Source organism: Tinamus guttatus, unplaced genomic scaffold, assembly GCF_059628265.1.
Source record: "Tinamus guttatus ecotype Peru unplaced genomic scaffold, ASM5962826v1 Tinamus_guttatus_pri_ptg000271l, whole genome shotgun sequence".
Lineage (NCBI taxonomy): Eukaryota > Metazoa > Chordata > Aves > Tinamiformes > Tinamidae > Tinamus > Tinamus guttatus.
In genome coordinates, this window is record NW_028288805.1 from 1 (window position 1) to 26269 (window position 26269).

A 26269-nucleotide genomic window follows, 5' to 3' on the forward strand; every position below is an offset into this window, starting at 1 on the left:
GGAAGAAAAAGAAAAAGATAAGCTCTGGTCAATCAAGCCCAAGCTCTCTTGTCTCCAGTTTGTGATATGTTTTATGATCTCAGACACAACAGATTGTGAGCCTGCAATGTTTGGAAATAGTAGATGATTAAACCCTCTGGCCAGGTGTAAATGCAACCTTTGTCTTCTGATCACTGTGTGAGAATTACCTTCCTTCTCAAAGTCCCTGGCTGGCACTGCTGTCCTCAGTATTATAAACATCCCCTTCTTGGAGCCACAGCCACGATGCCCTTCTACTTTATTTCTAATCTATAAATGCCCCTATGCAATCTTTATGACTGGATGGTCCTAAATTACAGCAAAAAATTGCTGAGCAAGCTACAGAAAATTCTGAAAGAATGTGGCCTGTGAGTTTTTCTACTTCTTCTTTGGGGGGGATTTTGTACCAGGTAAATAATAAAAAATGTGTAATGATTGACTAGGCTTTTAAACCCAAACTGAAGGTAAGTTTGCCTTGCTGTTCCAGTTAAATATTCTCACTAGCCCCCTTCTCTTTTCCCAGTTTATCACGCCACAAAGTCCCCTTCAGCCCGATTCATTCTTTTTCTTCAGAATGATTGGGCAACAGTCAAATCTGACCTTTAGAGCCATAAACAAATTAAATTGTTTCACAACCAAATAATATGAAACAATATTGAATAGCTGGGCTTCCGTCGGCCTTCCTCTTAAAGGAGAAGAAGCCCCAAAGTGGCATTTGTGTCAGTTGCGGCGCCTTGATAAGGCTCCTCGGTGTCCTTAAAAAACTCCTGGGAAGCATCCGGGTGCGGACTCCCCTCAGAGTGCCCAGCACATCCCAGTGCCCCAGGACTGTGCTCCATATTGGGAGGGATTGGCCCAAAACCCAACCTCCGTAGGGCTGCATGTGGACGCCGGGAGCCTTTGGGACAGCGTTTGTCTGCCTGGCTTGGAGCTGTGGTCCTGGGGACACACGATATTCATATAGATAGCACAAGCAGTGATATGTTCACATAAGATGTATGAACAGCAGGCAGGCTGCTGCAATTCCCCGAGCCCAGATACCCCGCTGCTGCTGGGCTCACATCATCCACTGCCCAAACCGCTGCTGCGTCACCACCACGTCAAGCCTATAGTCGCCCACAGCGCCACACGGTTTGCCAGGTCTGGGCAGACAGGCATGAAGCAAATGTTCAAATTAACTTTATGAATTACGAAGCTGCAGCTGTAACTGAAATATAGTTTTGCCTTCTGTAAATTGCTTGGCATAAGAATTACGAGGCTAAGGATTAGACACATGAATACATCTAAATATTTATACTACGTTCATTACTCTGGTATCTGAGCATATGTTTCTGTTTTAACCTCCATTTCCACACCCGTTAATTTTCCTTCGCTTTGTAACTCCCTGTCACCTATTGAACAGTTCCACCGATTCCCTCCCACGGGAACTCACCCACACTGCTTAAGCAGCTCTCTGCTTGCTCACTAAATACCCCCAAACTCAGCAATACCACGGGGCAGCAGATGTTCACCGAGCTGCAGCTAAAGACCTCCCAGAGTCTGGGCAAAACCTTAAACCTCCATGATCAGGTATATTTAACTCCAGCCACTGGAATGATACAGATAGAAGCAAGTCCTTTCTCTGAGCAATATATTTCAGAGGTGCTCTTCACAAAACTTGCTGCAGCCCCTTCTGTAGTAGCCACTATCATCCACTTCAGAGAGTGGATGCTGGATTCAGTGGGCTGCTGATCTGAAGCAGGAGGGCAGCACAGCCCTTAGATGGCCCTGACCAACTAAACCCACCCATGTCTTATTTGGAAGTCTTCTGACAAATACCTCAGTCCTCAAGGTTTCATTATGGCAAATAAAATTAAAATAAAATAATTAATGAAGCAGAAATCCAATAACTGCCACCATCAAAATACTAGCACAAACTGAGCTTAGGTGTCCTACATGTTTTACTATTAATGAGAGCAATTTAATATATATTTTTGAACATTGGGAGGAAAAAGGAGGAAATTATTCTAAGATATATCCAAAGTTGTGAAAATAACAGAGTAAGGTCTTTGAAGTCTTCTGGCCAAATAAAATAGACATTCGTTTTCATTCATTTTTTGTTCAGTCTTTATTTTTTTTTTAAATAAACTAGGCAATGAAGTGATGAAACAACTTGGATTTTGAAAAAAAATAAAAAAGGCAAGATGTTTAATTCTTGAAAAGTACAAAACAAAATTTGTTGTGCTTTGGAGATTTGACCTTAAGAAATATTTTCTAGTAAACAAATCTTTTATCCAAAACATTCCATCTAACTCTATTTTTATTATAGTGAGAAGTAATGTTTCTATGGTGTTTCTGCTTGAGCAGGGGAGTAGGACTAGATGATCTCTAGAGGTCCCTTCCAACCTTAACCATTCTGTGATTTCTCTATATACATGTACACACGTAAACACATACAGATTTACCCTTTTTCTGCCTGTGGAACAGAACTGTAAGTGCTACATTCAGTACTTTTTACCACAGAGCATTTTGGAGCTTTCAATTTAGAAAGCTGAACAATTCAACAGAGTACTTCTAAATTTGGCTACTAGAAACCTGTTACCCATGACATATGCCCCTTCTCCAATTCCAGGAGATCTATTTTACGGTCACCACCTCCACCTCCAAGGAGGTGATCACAGGAGACTCCTGCATTCTGCATCCGCCTCCCTTTCCCATTGCACAAGCCAGGCATAAGTAGCAGAGGTGCAATTTTGGCCCCAGCTGTCCCCTGGTGAAGTTGTTTTGATTTGCAAGGGATATATAGGAATTAATATTTGCCAGACTGGAGAGAGGAATGCCATGTGGCTGGGAGATGTGGGTCCCCCCTAGGACCTGCAGGAGCAGGGTTGGGAGGACTGTGGAGGTGGAAGGGAGCATGTGCTCCCAGCATGTGTTTGCAGGCAGCTGCGAGGGAGATGGGGGCTCTGAGAGAGGAGCCTGGGTTGCACTTTCAGGACCAGTCTCATGCCTGCAGCCCCTCATTGCAAGATATCCCACATCTCCATCCCAATATCTGATAGTAATCCTAGCTACTGTCACTCAACTTCATAAACAGCTTTGTGCTATTCTTCTTTCATCCACCTGCTATTATCTTCTGATCCCTTATGCCATTCTTTAGAAATTACTGCCAAATTATGCTTTTATTTTTTTCCCATCATTAATTTCTTTTCTAGGGTGGAGATCTTCCCAGATCACCCTCCACCCACTTACACACATGCATGCACATACACTTCATAGAAGGTGTTTACTTTCGTGAGGGCAATAGTTTAAAAGGTAAATGAAATAGAGGACGCAGCCTGGATTGGCTTAGCAACACAAATAGTACCAGCAGGTAAAGGGCCCGGGCCTGTTCTTTCCCACCTCAGAATTGTTTTAAAATGACACCCCTTTATAATTAATTGTACAGCACCTGATTAGTCACTATTGACAGACCTAGAGCCAATTGACTCTTTTTATCTGGCTGGGGAGAAAATATGAAGTGCCTGGAGCCGCACACACCGTAGAACTGCCGGTGATTGCGCTGGCAGCTGAGCAATTAGAAGCGCTTGTCCCAGCTCACACGCGGGCGGCAGCAGGAGCAGGAGCACAGTCTGACCCCACACTTTAATATGAAAATGTAGAAGGGAAGCAGCAAACCCCCCAAAACTCTAGAAGTCAAACAAAGCCAACTGGGAGTTCGTTTGCTGATAAGCCGAAGGGAGAAATGCAGTGAACAAAACCGGGTGCTTCTGATGCTGCTTCTGTGTCTCCAGCGGGTGACGTGGGTCAGATTTCTCAATAGGACATCTGAACCCACCTGAGTGGCAAACTAATTCCAGTGTCGGAAAGCACGTGTGGTTTGTCTGCAGCAGGCTCGGGGCAGAAGGGGTGGGTTTATACTCCCTCCCAGGCATCCACGGGTGCTTTGCAAAGCAAATGAGCTTGCAGGCTCACAGGGCAAGGACGCATGACGCTGAGGGATGAGGACAGCAACTTCTGTTTGCCTTGAGCTAAATTAACATTGTCTTGCTGAAAAGTTTGAAAGAACAAATTCAGGCCCTATCACCAAGGAAGAGTATCCTGCTCACAGTCTCATCCCCATTTCCCAAAGTTGCAGATTTCATGCACCTCAGCCCAATATCAATTCAATGGAACCATTGCAGAGCTCATTAAGGCTAAGCCTTGCTCTGAGGTAAACACTTAACTCTCAAATAAGATGTTATGTGTAGGGCTGTAGGCAACATCAGTGTACTCCTGACTAAGATATTAAGCAAATACTAGTGCCTACAGAAGGCTTGTAGCAGTTTCAGTTAGTCAGCTTATACCCATGCCTTTATCTAAATACTTGTGTGCAGGAAGGCAATGACTGAGGTTTTGACTGAAGCTCCATTAATACAATTTGAATGAATGCACAGGTTGAATTAAAGAAAAATCCACTTAATTAAGATTCCCTGGCTAATCTTCTCCCAGAAGGTACTCAGAAAAAAAAAAAAAAAAACAGAGTCACTACTGAAGTTAATTTTACATGAAGATCTGTTATTCTGTAAGATGAAGAGCTCATCAGAAATACATTATTCTGGAAAAGTTCCCCAATGCGGACAATGTGGACTAGCCGTCCCCTGTTTGGACTAGTTTAACATTGGCAATAGTTATATCTCAGCAGTAGTAATTCCCAAACCATCTTTTCTGTGCCAAACTTAGGTCCAGAAGCACAGGAGACCACAAAGCAGAGATATGTCTGACAGACATGAATCATCTTGGCTCCCAGAGCAGCCCCAGCACATCTACAGTCCAAGGTAACAAATGCTTCCAAGCATGGCTAGTCCTAAACTCGTCTGGGATGCAGAGTCACGCATGCCCTCAGTTATTATCTCAGTCAACTTGTTAAAGCAATATAAAATGCAGTATAATAGAAATTGCATCAGTTAAAAAAATATAGCCAGAATCATAGCTCTGTGTAGCTACACATTACGGTCTGATTTTCCTTGGAGGAGGCATGCAAACATAGCTCCAATTGGTGTCCATGCTGCCCATATCCGAACTCTGGAATCAGGACAACATGTGTCCTTCTGCACTTGTTCACAGCTTCCCCACAGGGAATTAACACTTGTGGCTTAAAAGAATGCTTCATGGATCTGGGAAAACAGAACCTGGATCTTGGAAAAGAGAAGGTTGGGAAAGACCTATCTTTTTAATTGGAATCAAAATTGCTTGATTTCTGTAAAACCATTAGCCTTATCCATTATTGGCTTACAGGAACCATGACACAGGCTTTATCTCAAAATGTATTCAAGAGACACTCTGGAAATGCCACTAAACCTCACACTCATAAATATTTGCAGAGCAAGCCAATGTTAAATATAGCCTTAAATATGGCTGAGGAGTCACAAGGAAAAGACAGAATTAGAGTATATCATGCTGAAGAATTATATCAGGATTACAGCGACAAGACAACACGCCTTCAGAGATGAGTTCTGGTATTTTCCTTCTGGTTCATTTTTTAGGCCGTAAATCATATTTTACTCTTGCTTTACCTCTTAATTTTAAGGGACAGATTTTGCATTACTCTTCATTCCTATTTTCTCATTCCATTTCAGAGATTCTGCAAGAAGTCAGTTTTCAGCCATTTTCCATTCCAGAAACCTCTTGTATGACCCAGTCATACTTGTGTTGTAACCTGTAGTTACTTCTCACATATAATGCTGCTCCTACTGAAACAAGCCATGGAACTCCTGCTCCTGCAAAGCCTACATGTATTCGGATCACAGCTCAAAAGATGGACACCCAAAACATTTACAAGGAACGTCTGAACTGATTTTCCACAGAAGAGAGAAAGGGGATTCAAACTGCTCTTTTGGTGGTAACACATGAACTTGCACTGAATTTCAGACTCTCAGACTTGATTTTTTAAAAAATGAAAAACATTTAACAGGGCAATTTTCAAACTGAGTCATAAATTTACAACCAGTTTCCTCTGTTCCATCACTGGACTATGCAGATAATAGACGGATTGCATCCCGTATCTTCAAAAGGAACATCCATAGTCCTTAGTCCAGCCATGTCTTCCTCTCTGGTTCATTGCCTAACTTTTGCAGATGATATCTTTGCTCCTCCAAAGTGGTCTATATCTTTGTCAGCAAACCACGGTCACCCCCTGTCCTTCTGAAATCAATACTACCAGGACTGTCTGGCCTCAGCAGCAGATGAATTTCAATAGCAGAATAGAGTCTATTCCATTGAGAGAAGGGCAGAGTAGTCTAGGAGGGGGGTCCTGTTGTCAGGTTTTATTTTAAAAGAAACAATCCTTCCTATGAAATACATCACTTACTTAAAGATTTCCCTCTAGTGTTTCATCAGAGACATGTAACTTTACACTCAGATTTTATCCTCCTGGTTTGAAATCATTTCCCTGGCCACTCAGCCACAGCCAGACTTCTTCCCCTCCTCCCTCATCTGCATTTGGAGCCTTTCCTCTCTGACTCCGACAGCTGCTTCCCTTTTGCAAGACCTGTCTTCACACAGCTGTGCTAACAGGCCCTTGCAGGATCCTACCCAGTCTCCAGGGTCTCCTGCTGCCTCTTCAGCTGGCTCATGTCTGGAGGTTAATCCTAGTGTGCACAAGCAAGCAGGTTCTACGCGACATGTTCCAGCACATTTTGTTACCTCTCCCACTGTCCCACTCCGTTCTGGTCCTACTTAACGCTTAAGCCAGTACAAGGATGACTTAGAAGGGATTTGGTTTCCCACATCATGTCTTGACCTTCCCTCAGGAGTCACCCATGGTTGCTCCTGCTCCCTCAAGGCCCACAGTGCTCCCTGTTTCCAATAAGGCCGTCTTTCTTCTCACCTCTTCCATCTTCCTTGTGAAAATGAAAACCATACCTCAGAGCTGCAGGCTCAATCTCCAGTGCTCTCTCTGCAGAAGTGGGCAATAGCAACAAGAAAATAGCCATATTCTCACAGTTTAAGACACAAGCCTGAAGCTGCAGCGTCTGCAAGTCTGCTCTACCTAGTTCTCCTGATTGCCTTCACTTCAAGCCCTCCTTTCACTGACCCTAAATTGGAACACTTGGTGCCTCTGGGAGCCTCAGTCGAGTTGAAAAGTGCACTCTGCATTACTGGATTTGCTATTTCCCTCTGTGCTTCTCTTCCTGAAAGGCAGTTCTTGCTAGCAGTGGTATGGGAAGGAGAGCCATGAGGATCTATGGGTGCTTTCAGAAACAACCATATGGTGCTATGGTGCAGAGTCATTAGACAATGGAAATCCCTCCTAAACCTGAATTTGTCTCTGCTCTCCATTAAACATTAAGAAAATCAAGAAGCCATTCATTTTTTGAGCACATGCTTGATATGGTTTGCAATGTTCATATGTATAACCATCTCTTACAACCATCACAGCCACTCTGCAGCTCAGTCCCAGGGTCTCTTGGGATGAAGCAACCCTTGCCACCAGCTGGTGCCTGGTTAAGATTTGAGGCTGTGCAGAGAAGTGCTGCTCACAGTCCATGGTGTTACTCCTGCTCAGGCTGTAGGCTCCCATGGTCTTGGGGTGACACCCAGCTCAGTATCGGTACAGCTTCTGAACAAGGGCCTCCTGAGGAGCAAGACACAGCCTGCAAATCCTTACTAAGGGTTCATAGGTGAGGTAGTCAGTAGTGGGTTATGTAACAAGTGTTATCATTAGCAGGACAACCTTCTTGCTGTTTTGCTTTGCAGAAGGCACCTGGATAAAGGTTGAGACTGAAAGTGCTGTGTCTGTGTCTGGCTCACAATGTGGGCTTTACAAGAACCACTTTGCCTCTAACCTATCATATCTCAGGTGACAAGCATCCCAGGAGCTGTGATGTTGTCTTAATGCATGTGTGTTACACCAAGATCCACGGAGTCCCAGATCCCAAGGTATTACAGCCACATGAATAATCATAACAAGAAGAGGAGGGATAGAGGATGTGAAGTCATGCTTCTCCAGGCCCCAGGCAGCTGTAACCCATTACACATGACACTGTAATAAATGCTGATAGTGCTTTGTTAGTAAGAGGTGGGGGAAATGCTTGGGGGGTGGGAGGGCAATGTGTTCAGGCTGACAGCCTCAAGCCAAATGTTGAGGAAATGTTGGCAAATCTGGAAGGTCTAAGCACTGGGGACACCTTCTAAATGTATGTGGGAGTTTCACCTTGTTCATCAGCTAAGACCCACCAGTGAGTTTGTACTTCTAGGGTTATTTATCCCCAACATTCACGCCCACTGTATTTTTCTGGGTTTTCAGTTTGGAGGAGTGTGAGGAGGAGAGAAATGGTGTTGGTCAGGAGATGCTGAGCTGCACAACCTGGCTATCTTATTCTGCTCAACTGGTTGCAGTAATTCACTGGCAACTGTTGATTTTCAGCACCCCCTTATCTTTCATTGCGCTTCATTTCTATTATAAAATAGGCATTGAATGTCTTTCATCGCCTGTTTTGGGTTCTGTTGCAGGAATACTGCCTATGAGACAGACCTGTATAACCCAGCCCTGGTGAGAGTGGGAGCCCTGTGTATCAGGGTGGCTTTTTACATATGTACAGTCTGGAAGCTGTACATATGTAAAAGGGGCGTACCTATGGTTATCAGCAGATATGCATTCACCATAGGCTTATCTAAGTGATATTCCTTGTGTAATAGAGCTGACAGACCTGGATTACTGTTCTTTCTCACCAGCAGTGCTTAGAAAAGGTATTTCTAATCTGTAGCTTATTTTACCAGTCTGAAATTTTCCTCCACTTGGACAACAAAGTAAAGAAGTTACATTGTTATTTTATTTTTAGTCACGGAATAGATATTCTGACGTGCTTGGTTTGGATTAGTCCAGAAAACTTCACTTTGCCAAAGTTAGGTTAGTAGCTAAATAGAACCTATGGCTACTGACTGCAAAAAGTTGAAGCAAAAGATTTCAATTTCATCTTAATGAAAGTCTGAATGATCTGTTTCAACACACTCAATACCACAAGAACAGAAAAATTTCCAGGACATGTTTAAAATTCTCAAAGGGAAAAATTGGCCCATTCATGGATTTTTTTTTTAAGCATCTTGACGTTATACTAGTTATCGCTCTACTTCTACCTGTTGCTTGTTTGCATATTTATTTTTCTCCAGTTTTCCTCCTGCATGCAGGAGTTACTGTGCACCACAAGTTCTAATGTTCAAGAAGCAGAGCACAAAGAAGCATCACTTAAAAGGTCTAGTAATGTGGAAATAAACTATACTCTCTGGCTAAGAGAACCCATAAGTTTTGTGACAGGTCCCACACTGTATACTGGGATGCTCCACAGTATTCCCACCGGTGTATCCTGGCTCTACAATCCTGGCATTTCTCAGTCATTTTTCAGAACTTATTTCATCAGGACTTTGTCAAGGTAGGGCTCAGAAATCACACCTGCACTTCAGCAATGTTTGCTATTTACTATTTGCAGTGACATCTTCTTCTGTCTTGAAGCACTTGGATAGAAATCCCGGAACCACATGATGGAGCTGAGGCAATGTGCCACAAGCTGTCTGTGATAAATGTTTCACCAGATAAGCAACATGTTAGTCTAAGAACATGTCACAAAGAGAAAATTTACTAGATAGCTTACTTCCGAGGAAAATTTGATCAGCTTGAAACTTTGGCAGCCTACTTCTAGCAGTACTCAAGACTTAGAGTTTAAAGAAAAAAAAGCCTTTTTTTTTTTTTTTAAAAAAAAGAACACCTGGAGAACTCTGCAGTCTGCTTATAGGAAAAAGCTACTCATCTGTCCCTATTGCTTCTAGCAGGTTGCTCAGAGTTTAATGAGTTCCCACTGAGTAAAATGCAGAGAAGGGGTCTTACTGGCAAGAGCACCAGTGCAATACTGGCTCTTGGTCTGTGTTCCACTTCCAAAAATGCTGAACAATGGGAGCATGTGCAGGAAAATATAGAAGAAAGGCATCGCCTCTCAGTGTTCAGCTTTTTAAAAGAAGGCTGAATTGACTCGATGATGGTGCAAATTCATTCACAAGATGATGCCAAGCAGTAAAGGCCTCTTCTTTTTATAGAAACAACAAGAATAGCTGGAAGCTAAAGCCAGATTAAAAAAAAAAGAAAGACTATGGGAACGAAGTCCTACATTTCTAACAGTGAGGATAAGCAGTAAACCAGGAGAAGGGTGGAAGCCTAGCTGCTAGATACATTTCAGCCAAACTCCAAACATTGCCAGGCTCACTACAGGGAGAAAAATTGGAGACAAGCTGTGAGGCCTGTGTTGGGCAGGAGACACCTGGAGCTGCACTGTTTGTGCCTTCCAATCTTTCACAAATGATGCAAGAACTGACTATAACTACTAATGCTTTCAGTTAATTGCTGTTGTCAGAAGCCAATTGTTAAGCAACCTTTCCCGATTTTCATTTTTCACAATCACTTCTATTCTTCCAGGAGAAGTTTTGCAACTTCATAGCATCTTTATTCACTCACTTCAGCGTGCACATAATTTTTGTACCACCATCCGCTTGCTCTCTTCTTAACTTTCCCAGATTGTTGCATTTCCAAATGCTAAATATTAATTGCCAGGGAGGGGTGTGTGCACAGCCCCCAGAAACAGATGTGATCTGTCCTGCGTTATGTTGTGACAAATGGGTTGCCGCTAACGAGTATCACCAGGACCAGTGACAGCTGCGGGTGCGTTCCTCAGAAATTCCCGTAATGGCCACCTAAGGCCTGGCAGCCCTGGACACAGGAGCGGGGATGCTCATAATGGCCAGGCCTCAGAGGCAGTTCTTCAAAAGACGGAGCAGGGACCAGATGCAAGAGCCAGAAGTCTGAGGTCCACCGAGGCAGGCATTGCTTGACCCTGTCCAAGCTGTATGTGAGAGTCACTGATTCAGCACACATTTTCCTCCTTCTCTGCCTTCTGTTTTCATGCATCCTCACCCACATAATGCCTTATCTTTTGTTTTTCCACCCTTCTCCCAGTCAGTATCTCCCTGTCCTATCCTTGGGCTTTGTTTCTGGCCTGTTATTTCTCCATTGGTAATGAAGTTAACCTCAAGTGGAGGTGGCACCGGTTTGCCCATTACAAATCAGAGATCCACAGTCCTTGTGGTCACCCCAGAGCTGGCCGCATGTCTCCATCAGGCACGATGGAGTCACCTCTCAGCACTCCCAGCAGTGCTGCTGGTGGCAAGCCTTGATGTTTGATGGAGGTCCTGCAACACGCCAGCCCAGAGGACAGTGCTGGAGGCAAAGCTTCCTGCTGGATTTGCACAAAGCAAGCTTATTTCTTCAGCCCCTCTGCTCAGTCTAGTCAAAGAACCTCTTCCCTGGTGAGATGTGCCATATTATGACTAAGGCAGAAGGCCACAGGTTTAGTCAGTTTGTGTACAGCTTGCAATTATTCAGCTGTTTTAATGAGAAGAAAGACCTTGGTTCCTGTGATGTCAGAGATAAGAAAGTGTGGAAAGCAGCAGATGTGTGACCTTGCTGCTCTCCTATTGCTTTCTGCTTTGTTCTATGCACTGTAGCTCTTCAAGGTTTTAATGTTAGAAAGGGGTGAGGGGAAGGCGAGATACAATTTTCATGGTAACTCAAACTCGCAGCTCGTCGAGCAACCCACCATCTACCCATCAATGTAGTCCACCAATGGTGACTGAAATCCCTGCTCAAAAAGTTTGCAGTCTCTGGATAGTTGTTTCTATTGGCAAGGCGAGATACAGATTCTAAGCATTAAATATTTTCCTTTGTTTCCAAAAGAAGAACTTCAGTCCATAGGCACAGAAAGCCTTTTTATATGAAGTAGCCCCTCCAAACCTGGTTAACTGAAATACTTCAATTTAGGGTAAGTTTGTTCCCTTTGGCCCAACCAGAAGAGCTGCACTGCAAGGGCTGGATCCACCAAGCAGAGGTAGGTAGCTAGAGTAAGCCTTAATGGTCTCAGAGACAGGTAAGCACAAAAAGGCTGGATGCTCTAGCTCTCTGCCCAAGTGCCAGCAAGTCCATGTGATACCTGAGACTTTTCCAGGCAGGTAGGTTACCTGTTTCTTAAGGCATAAGCAATCTGAGCTTCAGGACACCTAAAGCCCATAGGCTTCTTCACTGTTATGTCTTTCCAGCTATCTTTCTAACTTTCCAGCACTACCTTATCTACTCAGTGCTTGGCACCTGTCTGGAGGGGATTTTGGTGCCTTCTCATGTTCTTTTCTTCAAGCAAAACAAAACAAAAAAAATATACAGTTTCAGTGCAAAAATGTTTTGATGATAAAGTCCAAGGAGGAGTTATTGTTGGTTTATGGTCAAAATGGGGAGAGATGCTTGGTGAGAAACAGGCCCCAAGCCTGAGCTAGCTCTCCTTCTTGTCATCATTCATGACCATGCAATAGAGCATAAACTGGGATGGTGAAAGTGGCAGATGCAGGCACCTTGGGAGACAGGATCAAATTTACAGGGGAAAAAAAAAAGAGAGAGATCGTTTTGACAAATTAGAGAGATGATGTGACAAAATTCAATAGGGATCAGTCCAAAGATCTGTAATAACGCAGGAATAAACAGCCTAACAAATACAGGATGGAAACAGCTGGTTAAGCAGCAGTTCCATAGAATAAAAATATGAATCACACTATTACAAAAAACACATCTTTTTGGAAGGAATAAAGAGGATGCCCATGAGGAATTACTCTTTTGTTCAGTGTAGTCCTGGTACAGCTGCTGCTGTTATGCTGTATCCAGCTTTGGGCAATGCATTTGAGGAAAGACCCAGCTGGAGATAGTCCAGAGACAGCCCCAAGAATGAGGAGAGGTCTTGGAAGCATGACTGGTACAGGAAGACTGAAAGAATTGGATAGCTTTGGCCAAAAAAAGAAGACTGATGGGGACGTGATAAAGATCTTCAGCTAAATTAAGCAGTTCTTAAATGAAGAATGAAACAAATCTATTCCCCTGCTCATAATGGGCAGTGTGGAAGACCTTTATAATAGGAGGAGGGGGCACAGGATGTCCTTAAGAGCCATATAAGAACACCTCTCACTCATAATGCCTGTACAGTTGGCCTCATCTTGGGCAGAAGGCCTTTTTGGAGGCCTCTTCCAGGCCCTCTGCTGGTTTCTGTGCTGCTGCACAGTGGGATTTTGCAACACCCACCATCACACCCCGGCACGAGAGCCCTTACAGCTCTCACCCCAGCCGTGGGAGACCTTGTCATTAGTGCTTTCCCTCCTAAGTAACTGCCCAAAACAACAGTCTGTCCCAAACTGTCCAAAGCACCAGCACTGTTGGCTTTGTAAAGAAAAACTACTCAGCCGTTTGCCCAGAGATGGCCAGATCATGCATGCTTCCTTGGCCCGGTCATTACGGGTCTGGTCTCCTAATTGAGAGTGTGGATTGGAAAATGCAATCACATCTGTCAGTCCCTCACTTGGCCAGCCAGATATTCTCCCTCTGGTGTCAATAGACGAGATAGGTCTATTTGAAGACTATTTAGAGCATCTATGCTATCCCTGAAAATGCTTCTTAAGGAATAAGGAAAAGGGAATTTCTTTCCCTTTATCGACTAAGAGTTAGGACCATCACAAGTTTGAGTTAGGCAAGCAAAGGCTATAAGGAGTGCAATGCTGTATAATCTCCTCCTTCTCCGAAAGCCTTACTTCATGAAAGCAGCAATTTGCACACATTTCCCAGCACGTTTAATTTTGTTCTAGCCATTTCTTTAGCAAGATGTAGACCTAGAAATGTGTTGGGAAAATTAGATATTAAAAATACTAGCCTGATATGATATTTATTTTTCAAACTAAAATCCTACAACAATTCCTTATTGCTGTAAGCTGCAAGCCACTACAGGAGGCCACCTCCACTTGCAAATATTTTGTCTGATACATCAGCACATGACAGCTCCAAGCAAACAGGACCAGTCACGATACTTGGGCAAAGCATGAGGGTTTCCAATGTGTGCCTGGCACAAGCAAGGGGAACACCAATGCGCTTGGGTCCCACCACCACATGTCCAGACCTTGGGCTACTGCCTGTTGCAGGACAACGCTGCTCATGTAAACCAGGAGGAAAGGAGTTACTGGGGAACTACTCCTGTCATGCCTTTAAGCATATAGAAGAGGTCAGGGATGTCTGGGTTAAGGAGGGGTGGTGGTGATGGTGGCGGGGTGGACAGCCCCACACCGGCTCCCTCCTCTCCCCATGGAGCAGGTAGGCAGCAGGCACTGCCTGGCCCAGTCCCTGCGGGCCGGCCGCCGGCACGGCGCATTGTAAGTCTTATCGGCCACATGCACATTTTTTGTTCAAGGTGGCAAAACGCCCAGGGGATGGCCAGGCTGCCAAGCTTTCAACTAAAATTACCGTAAGACACATTTCTGCCTGGGTCCATTAAAGAGAAGAAAGAGAGTACTCTAGTTACAATAGTAATTGCATAAACTAAGACAGGGAAAGACAGAGGAAGGGAGAGAGAGTGAGACAGAGGGAATAAGATGGGATGAAGGCTGGAGAGCTGCCCGCAGGCCAGTAAAGACCTGGTGAAACTTTCCCAGCAGGAAAATCCTCTGGCACCAGTCTCAGTCAAGTGGGGTGCCGCTACTTTGGAGGTCCCCAGCAGGGAAGTCCACTTAGGCAGAAGGAGTCCAAGAGGTATTATGGAAACTCTGTATGGTAGTGAGCTCCTCTTTAACGTTCTTGGCCCGCATCAAAGCCAACCTTCGTTAAACATAGCTGATTTTGTTTTATTAATATTGCAAATTAAAGGAGCAGTTTCTGGGGCCTAGAAAAGGATTAGGTTTATGGGGGTCAGGACTGACGAATACATTTTGCTTTTCTTTTTGCTGCTAACATGCCGGCAATTTAAATTGCGTGAGAACCTAAAAGCCTTCACCAACAGAGACTGAACTTCTCTCTGACCTTGCAGATAACCATGAACCAAATTGCACAGCTCTTTAATTGCTGTTCCTGGTGGCACTTTACAAGCCTGTGCTAAATTTAACAAGGAGGAGGATCACACTGAAAACTTTTCCGAGGGTTTCTTTCTACTTTAGAGGGAAAAATTTTCAGGTATTTTCAGGAGGAGAGACACAGTATGCCTCCTGTGGAGGGCAATAGAAAGGCAGGAGGAGTAAAATGACCTGCGGAGCAGACTTTATTGCACAGAGCTAATCCAGTTTGCAACACAAAGTTTCATGTGCCTATGCCTGTGTATAGGCATGTGTGTGCCTACATGCACACAACAAACCTCCCAGATATTTCAGAGGAAGAAGCTGTTTGCTCTGACCACAGTAATTGTCACAGTGTTCAATTTTATTAAAGTCTTAGGCAAAAGACTCTCAGCACCTTTCACAAACTACATATGCCAACCACAGAGAGTTTTAAATGATGCCAGAGCTAAACCATCCCTCAAGTGGCTCACGGCATACTGAGAGAAATAAGGGAGCAGCATTTGAGAAAGATTTTAAATGAAGAGCCATCAATTCAGCTCAAATGTACTCATTTATTGAGTAGCTGCTGCAGAAAAAAAAAGCTTGCCAGAAGTACATGGAATAAAATAAAAGCAGGAATGTCAAAATATTGTTTTAAACATTCATTGATCAAGTAAAAGAGGCCATAAAAAACCTCTATTTACATTTGCTGCCTAATTCAGTGAGCAGCTTAGAGCCCTGGAGTTTCATGAACAGAAACCTGGATTTAATTACTCCTAGCTTTGGCATTGATTTCTCCGTGACTGTTCTCCCTGCCTATATCTATCTTGTCTAGCAGAACTGTAAGTTCCTCAGGCCAGAAGCTGTTTCTCACTTGAGTTTTGAATATTCCCAGAGCTGAGAGGCTGTCTTGGTTGTTTCCACAGTATGAACAGCAGCAGCAAACCAAACCTTTAGGCACACTAAATGTTGACAAGTAGCACTGCTGACTGTGTTGACGGAGAGGAGACTTTGTACTGCGCTAGAGCCCAGCCTGTTGTGTCTTTCCCAATTGTATTGTATTGTTTTGCTTTGGGAAAAAAACATGACTACAAGGACAGAAGATTCTCCCATGTCCCCATTACATATTTCAGTCAGCCCAAATTAACCTCTTCACACAAGGAAGGCAAAGATTTGGTGTGTACAGAAGAATGGTGAATACTGCGAAGAAGAGCAGAGCAGGCACAAATCACTTTGTAAGCAGAGGAATAATACAGAAATAATACAGAGATACTGTAGATAATTCACTACAAAAATGGGCTTGTCAGAGGGAATGAGTTTAGCTACAGACATTGCAGCACCTGAGAGATGAAAAACTATGGTGACCCAAAGGATCTCACACTTGAAGATATGAACAGATAAATGCAACCACGATGGTGACAGAAGTCACTTTAGCCTCTCAGGTCAGTATTGAGAGAAGGTCAGTGCTTTCCAGAGCATAAGAGTGCATTGAGGGCTGTAGGTGATAGGCAAGCATTCAGTAATACTAGTGTGAGTTGCAAAGATCTTTCAGAGGACTAAGCCTTAAAATAATGCAGGAAGCACCAGTCAGGGGAAACATGTACAGGAAAAGGGCTGTCAGCAGTTATACTACCTGCAGAACAGTTCCTCCAAGGGGCTCCAGTGTTATTCCATGAACTTTCACCCAAGCACACCAGGAATTTTCCCACATTCTCTTCAAGATGAGAGCAACCAGAGGAGCAGCCACTGATCATGCTGAGGAAAGTGCAGAGGGTCTTAGCAGGTTTCCCAGGGCTGCAGTCCCAGTTTGCTACTGAATACAGCCACAATAACCAAGACAGTTGTAAGGAATAACCAATACAAGGGTTCTGGTCTAAAAGGTCCCATAGGACTATTCTGTCTCTATCCATATGTGGATCTTGCTGTGTTTTAGTAGCTGAAATTAGTTTTTGGTTTAATCTCTGCTAGAATTCAGGCTAGAGTAACAACTCCATCCACCTTGGGAGGCAGATGGAGAAATGTTGGTATTGACGGAGTTTGACCAAAATAAGGACTTTTGACCTGAAAAAACAATTTCATTATGTCCACTCATACTCCATCCCTCCGTTCCCAGCACATCTCTATAATTAACAGACATGAAAAGTTAAAGTAATTGTAATTCTCGTGCAAATGGCAGTGGGAATTCATGCCTGGAGTCAACCGGTTAACAAGAATCTTTACATTTTTCCTGGCTGCTGTGTTCCATGGAACTTGAATTAACAATTCACCAAGCATGTTCGTTTTGAATGACTGCATTGAAATCGGCCCAAACTCAAACAGAAGCCTATAAAAAGCCAAGGCTTTATCGTGTGCTCGGTGGCGGTAGAAAGAAGGCCGGTGGGAAGGAAACAATACCCGTCTGAGTGGAATGAGCGTTTATCTGCTGGCCATCAGAACGGGCCAGTCGTGTTGTTTTTCCGCCCGCTCAGCATGTGAGCTGGTTACGGTGTACAGTACCAGGCTGTGCAAAAGCCGGCGGCCGAGTTCTGGTGTTTGTAGGGCTTGCTGACATAAGGTGGGGTTCGGGTTATTGTGATGTGGGCAGTTTCCTGCCCCAGATGCTGATAACTGCAGCCTGCGCAGCCTCACAGGCTCCCTTTGTGTAGAGGCCCAGTGCTGGAGCTGGGTGCTCTACATACGCATGTGCCAACGGGGGCAGGAGTGCTTTGATCCCCATGCTCAAGGATGTTTCATTATGTACAAAATTGAAACGCAGGAAGTTCCATCTCTGTGTGAGGAAGAACTTTTTTACTATGAGGATGACAGAGCATTAGACCAGGATGCCCAGAGAGGTTGCGGAGTCTCTTTCCTCGGACATCTTCAAAACCTGCCTGGATGCCACCCTGTGCCATGTGCTCTAGTTGTCCCCACGTGAGCAGGGGGGTTGGACTAGATGATCTCTAGAGGTCCCTTCCAACCTCAGCCATTCTGTCATTCTGTGATTCTGTGCTGGGTGTTTCCTCGGCAAGGAAGAGATGCTGAAAACCCTTCCATGCAAGGAGTCCCCTGGGCTTTTTACCTCCAGGAGGGAAGGAGGAGGCTGTGGGTCTGGTCTGTATTCCCATTCCTTTACATCAGGAGCAACCAAATTGAAGAAAAATGGCTGCTAAGCGCCAGGCTGTAAAAGTGGGTCTTGCAGTGGAACCCACAATGCAGCTTGGTGCTTGTGTGGCAAGTCCAGGGCGACGAGACCGGGTCTACCCTGGTGGCTGCCCTGCCTGAGCAGTTGGTGCAATAAGAGGAGCAAGGGCCTATGGCTAAATGGCTCCGTGTGTGGCTCTCAGAGGCATTCCAGAAAGCTGTGCAGGGGATATGTTTTCATAAAGAGGTGATGCAGGAGTACTTGTGGACAGTCAGGCAGGAGAGGGATGAAGTGTGCACACCAAGGCCAGGGGAGTGCAAGTGCAGGGAGATCTGCTCACCACCCCCTGGGTGCAGGCAGCACAGATGGGAACAAGGAAAATCCAGCATGCGGAGGGAGATGGGCTGCTTTGGGAAGACAATAGAGCAGCAAGGGGACAACACCCAACACATTGTAAAACTGAAATGTGTATATATATATATATATATATATAGTTAATTGCTAAAGTGTCCACAGAAGGGGGCTGTCCTTGAAACATTTCCTTGCTGCAAGATGGGGACGGCACCTGTGCACAGTGCTCCCCACAGCCTGCTGAGGAAAGCACCACCAAGCACTGGGCTTCGTGTAGCACTGCATGCGCATCGTAGCAGGGAAGTGAAGAATGATTTACATCTTCATAAGTAAATAACATGGCCCAGGAAACAACCCACTGAAGCCTGCCAGTAAAGCACAGCTCATGTCCCTGCAGTTAATTCTTTTGCCTCTCAAAACAGAGCAGCCACAACCCGATTGGCATCAGTTGCTACAAACACCTGCAACACCTTCATCTCAGAAAGTGGCAATTGGCATGTGCCAAAATCACACAGGTACAATGCTAAAGGGTTTTGCAGCAGAAGAGCTGTATCCCGGCTCCCACACAGATACTTACCCTCATCCAGACACACCAGCTGAGGCTGTGCCCTACTGCCTAGCTCAGGCAGATCCTGCCATCCCAGGCCCTCATGCTGGATACCCTGCACCAGCCTCTTGAGCTGAAGCTGCTGCAAGACTATGGGCTCTGTCAAGCTTAACAACCCTGGTGTGATGCTGGGGGAGACACAGAGTCCCTCAGCCCACCTGGACCCCAGGACATGAGTTTGTGCCTCCACTAGGAGCTCAGCCATTCATTGCCAGGACACAACTATGAGCCATCAGATGTAACGTTCTCCTCACAGCAAACCAAAAATTAGGATAGGAAACAGAGGTGGTTTTCACTTTTATATAGCCTTTGCTTTGCTGTGTTCACAGCAGCTTGGGAAAACAGCAGTAATATCATCAGCTACAAACTTCTGTCTGCTGTAATCAAATATCCTGCTCCCTCAGGCAGAGGATACCGGCACAGCTATAGCCGTGAGGCCTTCAGGCAGGCAGATACCTGTCTGCTCAGCAAATTCAGGTGAGAAAGCATCTAAATAACTCATCCTGTGAGCCTTTATTTGCCACTCAAACAGCGTCACACTCATGAGTTACCCCGCCAGTGGCATCAGATCAGGTCCCATTTAATGCACATGCTGATTTATCAGGTGCTTCATCTCTCTTAAATGTTCATCTCACTGTCACTTGATCAAACATACACCTTGGTCACCATTTCTCAGCCCTTGAATGCTCAGCACTTTCATCTCTCTTCTCCTCACCAGAGGCCAAAGAGTTTTTCCATGCCGGCCACCGCCAGCCTCTTGGTACCGTCTCCTTGCCCCTGCCCAAGGGTGCAGGCTCCACACTGCAGGGACTCAGGAGGAGGATGCAACACCCAAACCAGACAAGCCAAAGTCACCTTTTGCACAAAGTGGCCTGCACAAAGTGGGATTAAAAACCACTAGAGCAGGGGGTGAGCCAGCATGGTGAGCCCAGCCAGGGTGACATCTCCATCAAGGCAAAGCAATGCATTAACCTGCCTCTCCAGCCAGCGTGGGTGCCTTTTGCTAACTATAAAATTCCCTGTGGGATTCATCCCAATTTTTCAGCCCTAAATAAAAGGGGAATTTTATAGATAGCCCAAATAAAACCAGCGGGCCAGCAGTGCTCACAGCCTGGGCTTGGGCTACTTTGTGCTCATTTGCTCAATCAACATTCACCCCCCTGGCAAGCGGCTTTCAGAGCAAACTGTCACCCGGCACAATGGGCTGGCAGGCAGCAGCAGCAGCTCTGCCTCTAAACATTTGCAGGCCCTTGGGTAAAATGTCACAGCCCCAATTTTAAAGGACAGTCCCCTTCCCCTCCCCCCCCATGGCCCCAGAGGCAGGTTTGGAGATAAGAGTGGTTTTCCTTCTGCCAGGGATGCCAGATTTCCTTCATTTCTGCTACCCCAGAAATGTGAGTGATTATGAGTTGTCTGAGATACCAGCAGAGCGAGTGGTGTAGAGACCCAGCCAACAGAGCAAGCCCTGTCAGCGTGTAAAAGGGCTGGTCAGCAGGCGTCCCCGGTGGCAATGCCCCCATTTTGCTCTGAAAGCAAAGCTCGGCGCTGTTGAGGACTTGTCCTTATTTGGCAAGTCCTTATTTGCTGTGATTGACACAACTTTCTCATGGAGAGGAGGCCTGTCACGTTCTGGTTTTGAGCGTGCTGTATTGCTACTAGAGATCAGCACACCAGCCAGAAGCTCCTGCAGGGTGACAGATTCCTCAGCCTTTTAATGTGGAGAAAGCCTAGAAATACTACCAAGCATCCTGCAGGCCCGGTGCAGAAACAATCAAGACCAGCAGTAGATGCTCTCAGTATAATTGTTTCAGACATCTGCATGTGTAGAAGCTCCCCAGCCCTTTTCCCTCAGGCTGCCGCTCTACCCAAGCTACAACAGCTCATTTCTGTCCTCAAAATGGACTTCTTTTTTTTTTTTCAAGAAGGTCTCATGCAAGCCCTTACAGGAGAGCTGCAAGGATGCTCGTCCTCTGTGTGTGAGCCCCTGCTCAAGGAGCTGCCTGGGCTGGAGAGCATCATCCCAGAGGATCAGGTGAGCCCTGAGGACAAGCCAGACACCAAGTCACTCACAGGACGTTCTCCACCTGGGCAAAATACGCAGCAAGCTTTGCAGGCCAGTAATGAATAACAGGTTGTGCAGCCCCTGGCAAGGGCAGGAAAAAGTTCCTTCTTCCCCATGGCAAGCTCAGTCTGAGACATGCGAGTTGGGGTTGTTACAGAGGCAAAATGAGCTCCAGCACACTTTTTTTTTTTTTTTTTTTTTTTTTTGAGGGCTAATGCACAGAAAGCAATAGAGAACAAAAGAGTTTCCTGAGGTCTGGAAAAATAAGGTCTGCCTTCAATAGTAATTTTCTTCACGCTATATGAGACAGTTGGGATTCTTCATTGTACTGCCTGCTAAAATGATACTAATAAAGGGCAAAATTACTGCCTTGTTTCTACCCAGCATGCTGGACCTGAGCACTAAGAGCAGCTGCCTCTGGAGAGCTGCTGCAGACCACAGTAGTCAGCAGAGCTGCCCCTTGACAAACCTTTGCTGACACCAGAGAGGTCTCCTTTAATTTTCTATTGGTGTCTTTTCTTCATATATCAGTATTTTTTGCATCTTAGCTTTAGAAATAACAAAAAAAGGCGGGGAGGGGGGTGGATTTCAGGTCCTGCTGCATGGAAGAGCTCAAAACACTGACCTTCTAAGGACACAAAAGCCATAAGAGTTCAGGGCTCATGCCCCCTTCACATTTTGGCGAGTTGCTCTCTGTGCTTGTGCAACCTGGCAGGGGCTTGGAGCAGCTCAAAAATAAACAAGCACAACTTAAAAAATATAAATAAATAAATAAATAATAAAAAAAATTAAAAAACAAAAAATCCCACTCGTATTTTACCACCGCTGTCCCCCTGCTCAGACCCGACACCCCCCTCCCAGGGTTTCCTGGCCCGGGCGCACGGAGCCTCGCTGCGCACAGCGCGTTCGCCCACTGGAGGTAAATACACAACCGAAATATGCGGGCGGCAGGGCAGCCTGACCCGCGGGCGACCCTTCGCCTGACCCAACGCTGGTCACTCTCACCGGCGCAGTTGTTTATCTTGGGACCTGGAGGCTCCAGCCCCAAAGCCCCAGGTTGTCCGCAGGAGCCGGCTGCCAGCCCCAGCTGGGGACCGGCTGCCAGGGAGGCACAGGCTCTAAGTGCCCTCCCTGGGGGGTTCCGTGCTGGAAAGGGAGCGGGAGGATTCACAGTCGTTCGCAGGAGAGCTGATGCTCTCCTGTGCAACGTCTTGTCCAAGCAAAAGGCTGGGGCTACTCTCCAAAACTCAGAATTATCTGCGTTGGCTATGACAGGAGCTAAATCCCTGGTTAGATGCTGTGAAAGAAAATTCTATCCAAATATGTATACACTTATAAATATACATATTTATAAATTATATTTATATATTTGTATGTATATATATATATATATGTATATATATATATATAGTTTTGATCTGCCATACGCTTGAGAGAAAAGCAACTGCAATCCTGCCAGCTGAATCCATGCACAGGCCTCATCTCTGGCTTTGCCCAGCTGCCCGCAGAAGGACGCTTCTTTTCTTTTCCCCCTCAAAATTCAACGTTTGCCTCGGGGCTTCCCCTGTTACCAACGGGAGAGCCGCAGCAAGGCAGGCCAGGCCGCCCCAGTGGCGGATGCTGAAACGCGGGGCGATTTTTCTGTTATCATATGACAGGGCGAAGCTGGGCAGGAGGGAGAAGGGGGATGCATCATTTCGGGAATGTCTGCTATCCCAGAAGTGACTGGAAACAACCCATCTGAAATATGCAGAGCCATTATCAGGCCCCGGCTTAAATAAACTTTACTGTCCATTCAGTGATCAACCTCCCTGGGAGCCGCTGGCTCCATCCATCACTGTCACCTTTTCAAAGTGACTGTGATGACAGTTCATGATCATTAACTAGTAATGGTGTGCTTTGCATTAAAAGGAGGGCACATCAAACAGGCAAGCTCGCAATGCGAGAGTTAACTAAATTATATAATAAACATTCTCCGGCTAACCATATACAGATGGTAACAAAAGGTGGAACGAAACGGCAGGCCCTGGGATGGGCTGAGAAGCGGCGGGGGCCAGGGGGTGGGAAGGGTTTCGGATGGTACCGACTGCACTGCTCAGCCGCCTCGCAGGTTAGTATTAATCAGTGAGTAATGATAAAGCGTGACACTCCAGCTGAAATTACCAGAAGTGCTCACCGAAGCCACAGATGTTACTGGCAGCAAAGTTGCAGTAAGATTTCAGAGATCCACGGTTAGTGAGGATGTTTAACTTTGTCTTTTTTTTCCTTTCAAATTGCATCAGGGCACAGCTCGGATGGGCAAGATTGCAAACCAAGAGGCCAGGGCGGTGAGCAGAGATCTTGCAATCGCTTCTTCCTTGACATGTTCCCGCTCCGCAGGGATTCCCCGGGGCCTGGACAGCTCGGCACCACTTCCTGCTGGCCTAACGCACCAACTGCAAGCCCTGTGCACCAGGACTGCCCACTCACAGCCTCCAAGGGCTCCTCCAGGACAGATTGGGAAGCGGGAGCCCCTACTGCTGTGCCTGATGTGAGCCCCTCCTGACCAAGAAGCACTCAAAAAAAAAAAAAAAAGGACTTTTTCAATCTATTCACTAGCAAAGAAAGGCAACAGACACATAAATCTCTTTACAAGGTTTTATTTTATTACACTTGTTCACGGGAACAAAAATAGGGCCAGGAGTTGGGTTTCGCATCCATAATTCAGCATGTGAGCGAATGGAAAAAAATATTTTAACTGGGACATCAGCGGGATCTGTTGGGTTCTCGGGGCTTTCAAGGAAAGACCAACCCAAAGCCACTGCAGCAGAGGGGTCTCCTTCCCTAAGGGGTTGACTTTTAGTCACCCATTTTTTAACTGCTTATCCCAATGTTTTAAATAAGTGCACAGTCACAGTCAGGGAGACTTTTGTATTGCATGTGATTTAGAAATTAAAAAGAAATAGCATCCACCCAAGAGTTCACCTCACCACCCTTGCTCTCTCCTTCATCCCTCCAGCAGCCCCTCACACTGTGAACTTCTCCATCATATACCATAGCTTCTTAACAAGGGATGGAAAAACAACCCTGGTCTCAGCCTTGATCCTCACCTCAACGGTGAGATGGAGGGTGGAGGAAGTCGCCAAAAGCCCCTTTCCCAGCAGTGTTTCAATCGCCGCTTCAAGGGCTGTTCCCGGTGAGCGGTGCAGGATAAGTTTTCAGATGCGTGTTTTGTGAGACCACTAATTTTCGGGGCTAAAGCTATCTGCGTGGCGGACATCAGCACTGTCTCTGCGCTTGCAGCCGCCTTGCTTCATGCATCATGCAGCAGGAAGAATCTCCCACCACCCGGGTGTATCAGCAGGCAAAGGCACTGGGAATTCACATTTCCAAAAGAGCCCTTTTATTTTGGGTCATTCAGTGTGATCACGCTTATCTTTAAGCACCCACAGCCTGACTTTGTGAGGTGCCCACAGCTCCTGCTTTTATTACACAGGGACAGAGCTCCTTGAGTCAATAAGAACTTTGAGGGGATGAAATCACCTGTGCAAGCAGAAGGTCCTCGGTGCCACCGTTAGCTTTGGGTGCTGATAAAATGAGAGTTGCTCAAATGCTCCAAGCTGTGAACTAACTGCTGGGAGGTGTGCAGCACGAGATGCAGATTTGCCCCAGCCGCGCTTTCTGCATGAGGAGGGAGTGTGGAGAAATGAGCAGCACAGGCAGTGCTGAATCCTTTAACCTTTTCTCCTCAGCACCAGTAGGGCAGCTCTCTGTTACCTCGGGGCTCCTTTCATTCCCAGCCTTCCCATGTCTGTCTTATGCTATGGATTTGGATCAAAGACCCTGCTTGATTTGGGTCTTTGATAGCACTGCGTATCTGACCATCCCCACACTCTATTTAATGGGAGTAGAAGACCAAAATAAACAGCTGTCAAAGTGCAGGGTGAAGCACCACATGAAATCAACAATTTAAATAAGGAAGCCCAGGTACGGTATGTCCACTTTGAGGGCCTAGCACATGAGAGAATTGCTCAACTTTGCATATAGCTATGCTTGTCTACTTTAAACTGTCGCAGAAGAAATGACAGTGTCCAAACAGCAGCAAGCTGACTAGGACACCCGCTGTCCTTGATCCCCTTCCTATTGTCCTGCCAGCATCACAGCTGGGTTTCGTTGTCGGTCCAGCACAACATTTCTTCCCGGGAACATGTTGGGACACCAAGCGTGTACCATCCTACGAGGGATGAAGGCCTTTCAGGAATCAGATAGGACGAAGAAGTCACATTATTTTCTCAGGAGATTTATATTGCCCATGGGATGTTGCTTAACAGATCTTTCTCTCCCTGGTCCTTGGTCCTAAAACAATGCGGATGACAGAACAGAAAGGCCATGAGCTGCAGTTGGTTTATGATTTGTTCTTTTATACATGCAGATGTTTCACAAACATTTAAAATAAAAATCAATCCTGGGAACATAGTGGGTGAGAGAGGCAGCAGGACTCAGTATTTCTGGGATCTATTCCTGGCTCCATCAGTCATGGGCCATGTCGTCTCATACAAGGCACTTCACTATTATTTGGTGCTTCTGTTTCCTGCCCTTTTTTTCTGTTGCATTTCTTCAGATTGTGAGCACGTTGTGAGGCAGGAGCCTTTTCTTTGAAAATATTTGCACAAAGCCTGACATAATGAGCCATAATGAGAACCCTCTGCATGACTGCCTTGTAAATGAGATGCTTTTCTCTTTCAATATCAATATAGTTCTTCAGGCAGCCTTAAAACTGATATTGGATGAGAGCTGATGGACTCAGATGTACCTAACACAAAAACAAACAAACAAACAAGAACCAAGTTGTAGTGTAATATTAACCATATGTCCCGTGCAGAACCCTGATAGAGATTTTGCACTTATTCCTGAAGACTTGTGCTAGGCTAAAGGTTACCATGTGCTCTAGGAAGGCTTTGCAAACACCATCGAGTGGCCATGAAAGTTGAAAACTCAAAGTTACTTTTCAGTCAAAGGTGGTTAATTGCAGCTTCTACAACCTGTTTGCCCAGGTATATAGAGCGTTTGACTGCTTGGTTACAGGGATGTTAGCTTTTCTCCTCACACATGAATGACTGATTTTCTACATACCTTTTAAAAGAAAATGCAAATAAAAGTGGTTTTCAGGCAGAACATGATTTTTTTTTACTCCAGTTTGATCTCTACTAAACTTTAGGAGTACTGGTCAAAAAGGGATCAT